Source organism: Chenopodium quinoa, unplaced genomic scaffold, assembly GCF_001683475.1.
Source record: "Chenopodium quinoa cultivar QQ74 unplaced genomic scaffold, ASM168347v1, whole genome shotgun sequence".
Taxonomy (NCBI): Eukaryota; Viridiplantae; Streptophyta; class Magnoliopsida; order Caryophyllales; family Amaranthaceae; genus Chenopodium; species Chenopodium quinoa.
The window spans coordinates 1,427,582-1,433,554 of record NW_018742798.1 but is presented as its reverse complement, the minus strand read 5'-3'; positions in this window follow the sequence as shown (position 1 = coordinate 1,433,554).

Below are 5,973 nucleotides of genomic sequence, written 5' to 3'. Positions count from 1 at the left end.
TCACAACCATCATCTCTCTCTATTCTGTCTTTAAAAGCTAGAATCTTTCTCTCTCTCTATTCTTTTTCTAAACCTTCCCTCTTACAAAATTCTACATACATTAGTTCTAGACACACCTATCCAAGTTCGAAATTGTTTTTGCCCTAGACATGAAAGGTTTAATATTTTTGAGGGTTTGGTCCCAAATCCTATTTCAATTCTTTGATTAGATTTATTATTTATTATTTTCCTTGAAATTACTAATGTGTGTATTTTGTTATTAGAAAGAGGTACGAGACATCGAAGTAAGTAATTTAATTACATTATTGATCTTTTGATATAGAAATCATGCTTAGATTATTTTGTTGATTCCTAGTATCATGTTTAGGGTTAACTAATATTTCTAATATTATGTATGTTTACGATGCTTCCTATTTCTTTCCTTATATCATGTTAGTATCATGTTAGGGATAAAGATTTAATCTTTATTGTTTAGTGACATGCTAGGGTTTGTTATTAATCTTGTTAGTATCATGCCTAGGATCTTGCTAATATATTATTATGCTTTGAGATTGAGAATAGTATTTTGATTATGATATTTATTGTTACTTGATATATATTGTTGTTATTGCTTAATCACACCTTTTATATATGCATTCTTAAAGGGAATTTGTACTTGTAATCACGCTTAATAAGATAATTAATAATCTTGTTTAGGCTAATATGATTATAATTCAACTGATCATCAATAATAGATTTGTTTGTGCATTAGTATTCAGCTAACATAGATTAAACAGGTTTAGGGTTAACCTATTGATTGTATGTTAGTCAGAAAGCGCAAATGAATGCGAGAAGAACAAAGTAGAGGCCTATTATTAGGGCAGGTTCAATCTCTTTTTAGGTTGAATTTGTACATTCATCCCCGAAATTCCAGTCATGGTTCCAGACCTATTGGAGTTAACGATCTCCTGGATCGTTAAGAGGTGTAATCTTCATCCTGTGAACGGTTTACAAGTTCCTAAAACTTGTTGGCGACTCTTTTACTCTAGCTTCCTTCCCTTTGAAAGCCACCATGCTTAAGTATATGATCACAGTGGAGCTTAAGTGTGGAATGCTTGAAATATTCCCTACAAGTATCAACAACTCTCATTTGAAAATAGTGTTAAAACTAATATGGAAATTGTCTTAACATGCAAATATTGCAAAACAAAGAGAGTATTAAACATAGAAGTATTTCTTAATGTTGGTCACATGCATTATATTGTAAAACTCATGAGTGACGCATGTGTCGCAACGATAAATGACTAGTATTAGTAAACTTTTGGCCATTTTCTCATCACATGAATTATATTAAGCTTATATTCTTAATAAAGATAATGAGTACGGTTAATGTTAACCAATCATAACTAATTTTAGGCATCAAAATTACCTCATTTTAATAATTGATTACAATTTACTATGAAACTTTTTTTTAAAAGAAATCAATTAAAACCGATTTTTACTAAATAATACTTCTTTCGTTTCTATTTAGTTGACATGTTCAATTTAGGCAAGCATATTAAGGAGAGGAAAGAGAGTGAGAGAGAATGATAAAGTAAGTGGTGTACTTAAAAAGCAAGTATAAAACTTCCTAAAAAGGAATACGTGTCAATTAATAATAAAAAACGGAGGTAAGTATGAAATAGAGTCAAGTCGTCAATTGTCCAATTAACTAATTTAATAAATTTGATTTGGATATTGGAATCTCTTATTAATCATAGTATTAAATTGATATATAGTATTATATACTACATACAAGGTAGCAAGTATTTAGTCACGACAGAACGAATTTGACGTGAGCTAATCAAATAATCAACCACATGCACGTACATGTGGCCATGCAACGAAGACAGCTAGATACATCTTATGGAAATTAACCACAGCAAAATATCCTTCATAACCCACATTCTTATAATTATTAGACCAGCACAGCAAAATTGACTAAATTAAGGTCAAGTTATGTATGAATTTTTTAACAAAGTAGTCTTAAAAGTATGAAGTCGTTAACTTGTTCTTCACCTAGTAAATAAATATATATATACTCCATACCGCCATACATAAATGTAAGTATATAACAATCATTGTGATGAGATTTGTATTATATAAATAAACTCAGGCATACCTTATTCAAATAATAATACGGTTTATATTTTAAGTCATTAAATTAGATAATGCTCATTAAGAAAGATGTTAACACAAGCAAAATGTACTTTCTATTAATTAGTTTAGAAAAAATGAACTTCAAAAATAATTGTGAGCATATATTTTGCCATTATTCATTAAATTAATTAAAAAAAGTTATAGTTTGAGCTCATAATTAATATAAGATCATCACATATCAAATACTCCATTATATGAGTACGGAGTATTATTTTAATGGAAAAGAATTAAGAAATCACACTTATTAACATTTATTACACTGATTTACTCCTAAATTAACATTTATTACACCGATTTACTCGTGAATTATTGTTAAATTCCCAATTAATACTAAAAAGGAAGTATATTTTTAAACTTATTTGTAGGTATACTCGGAAACAAGCTAAGCTTGATTTTCTTCATTAATTTAATTTACAATGGCCATAATTATATCAATAATAAGGATTCTTTAAATATGTTTCATGGCATACTAAACTGATTAAAGTCAAAAGTGTACTACTACGTATTACGTGTTTACGTAATTCTTTCATGTTGAATTTTATATTTGCTTTGTGATTTTTTCTAGCTCTCTTGTTTCGGATCTTGAGTGGGTACAACTTTATTTTTCGAATTTTAGTTAAATAAGATTCTCTATGATCATAGTCTATCATAGACCATATTATTTCGGTTAAACCTTTGTTGTTATTTCAATAATAATTATAATTATTTTGTAAGTTAATTATGTTGATTAGTAAACCTTTTGTGTTCCCCCCTTGCGGTCCTTTATTGTGAGGTTGCTTCTTTTGGAAAAATTGTTAGTTGTCAACAGTGGGGCTTCGTACATGTTTCTCATGTGTGAATTTAATTAATTTGTTTGATTTGGAGGAAGAATAATAAGGAGTTGTGTTGATTTATGTTGATTGGTTATTTGTATTGATATGGATGTTAGGGGTTTGAAGGGAAAGATCATTAATTATTCCTTTTAAGGTTGAAATTAAGGTTTACTTTGTTTCTAGCAATTCTCGCTCTATAAATTTTTGGAACAGTTAAGTCTTTTTAAAGGTGAAGGGTTCTTTAAAGGTTGAATTTGGGGGTGTAACCGTGTAAGTGTAACTTGTATGTGTAGTACACGTTCCAATTATGTTATAAGGTCATAATATTTTGCAATGATACTTTAATTGCATAATTTGAAAAGTTTATGGGGAAATAGAGCAGACTGAGCAAGTACAAAGTGAGGCTACTAGGGAAGACAGGACGTATAATCTAACAAAATCCACCCCTGTCTTATCACCTATGATGGGCGTATGCTTTTATATGTACATATTCATCCCGCCTCACCACCAGCAAAACTAGAAAATAGGAAGAAGGATGGGGCAGCTTCGTATTTGACCTGCCCAAGTGACATCTGTTGAATAATTTTGAGAATTGGAGACAAAATTCATGTTAGTTAATTAGTTTAATTAGGCAAAGGTACTGTAATTAATTAATAAAGAATAATAAAGCAAATAATACATGAAAGGAAGTTTAAGAGTTTCGGCAACGAGAAACTCATATTCTCGATTTAGAGAAGAAGAAGCTGCCCCTGCTTGTTGCCCGATCAGCCGCCCGATCAGGGTGGTGCTCGCCGGATTGGACGCGAGGGGGGGGTCTGAGTTTTATCCTCACCGCCACTCGATCGGGCCACCACCGCCTGATCAGGCGCGAGAAGGAAATTAATTTTACGGAAAATTGAATTTCTGGAATTGGGGCTGCCGCCCGATCAGGCCACCACCGCCTGATCGGGCGCGAGAGGATTCTTGGATTGACACTGTTGACCGCCCGATCGGGCGGTGGCCGGCCCGATCGGGCGCGGGTATTGAATCGTATCAGTTTGACGGTTTTATTCGAAACTGTCAGTTTTTTTTCGTGGGTTTTGGCTGAGAATTTGCTTTAGTATATATATGTTCTATGAACATATGTTGAATATAGAGAAATATATTCAGAGATTTTATTTTTTTTGAAACCTTTTGCATTATTTATTTATCATCATCATAAATCCAAAGGCTTATCTACATTTCATTGTAATCATCCTACTTGTGATTACAATTGATCTTCGTTGTATCTCCTAAGTGAATTTCCGTGAAAACCCGGTTGTAGTATAGGGTCGGAATTATACTTTTGGGAAAGTGATTCCTTTCATGCCTCGAAGTTTTTCCGTTTTAATTTGTTTGTTTTTCTTTGTGACCCTTGCAAACACAAATTTCCCCAATAATCCAAAAGTATAATCCAACAAAGATGGCAAATGTTAAGGAATTGATGACCAACATTCAAAAGTTGGACAAATTCGAGGGTGTTGATTTCCGAAGGTGACAGAAGAAGATGCATTTCTTCTTGACTACAATTGGGGTAGCTTATGTTCTTGCTACTCCAAAGCCCAAGGAGAAGGAGGAGGAAACTTTGGATTAAACAAGGAAACCCAACAAGTAGGAGAATGACAATTACATTTGTTGTGACCATATACTCAATGGTATGTCTAATGAACTCTTTGATATCTATCAGTTTGATGATTCTACTAAGTCTCTATTGGATGAATTAGAGGCTAAATATATGGTTGAAGATGCTTCTAGAAAGAAGTTTCTTGTTAGTAAATTTAATAATTATAAGTTTATTGAAAGTAGGCCAATTATGGAACAATTTCATGAGATACAAAGAGTATTAGGAAGTCTTAGACAACATAACATAATTCTTGATGAGACCTTTGTAGTGTCATCTATAATAGACAAATTTTCTTTTTCTTGGAAAGACTTTAAAAGTGGTTTACAGAATAGGAAAGATGATGTTAACCTTTAGAGTTTGGCTTCTCACATCCAGATGGAGGAAGAAATCCGAGTGCAAGAAGGAAATAAGGATGCAAATCCTAGGTCTACTACAGTAAATGTAGTGGAGGATGCCAAACAAAATGTGAGAAAAGAGGTAATGAATCAAACAAAAATAAGGGCAAGAAGCCTAAGTTAAGCGGTGATGCTTCAAAGTCACGTGCTTGTTGGGTTTGTGGAAAACCCGGTCACTTCAAGAAAGATTGCACAATCTGGAAGAAATAGATGAGAAAGAAGAAGGCTCAAGATGGGAATGGAAATGCTAGCCAATCCCAAGACAAACAAGGTAAATCTTGTGCACAAATTTCATTTAATTCGTTTATGAATTATATGTGTATGACTTCTGAAATCAATTGTGTACAGGCTGATTGTTCGTGGTATATCGATTCGGGAGCATCGAGGCACATGTGCAAGGATAGATCATTGTTCAAGAACTTCTTGGAGGTTGATTATGGAGAAATCCTCTATATGGGCAATGACTCTACAGCTAAGGTGCTTGGCAAAGGACAAGTGGAGCTAGTCTTTAGTTCGGGAAAGTCTCTTATTATAAGAGATGTGTTGTATTCTCCCGAACTTAGGAGGAATCTTGTATTCGGTGCGATCTTGAATCGATTAGGTTTTAAGATGGTGTTTGAGTCAGATAAATTTATTTTGTCTAAAGGAGGTCAATTTGTAGGACTTGGTTATTTGTGTAATGGTATGTTTAAGTTAAGTATTTCAAATACTTTGAATGATGTTGTGTATGTTATTAATGATAACTCTTCTCTATGGCATTTGCGACTTGGTCATGTTAATTATAAAAAGTTATATTTTATGTCTAAGCATTATTTGATACCCATGTTTGATCAAAGAATAGAGAAGTGTAAGACATGCATGTTAACCAAAATCACAAGGAAACCATTTCCTAAAATTGTTGAGAAAAATACTTCATTGCTTGATTTAGTGCATAGTGACTTGTTTG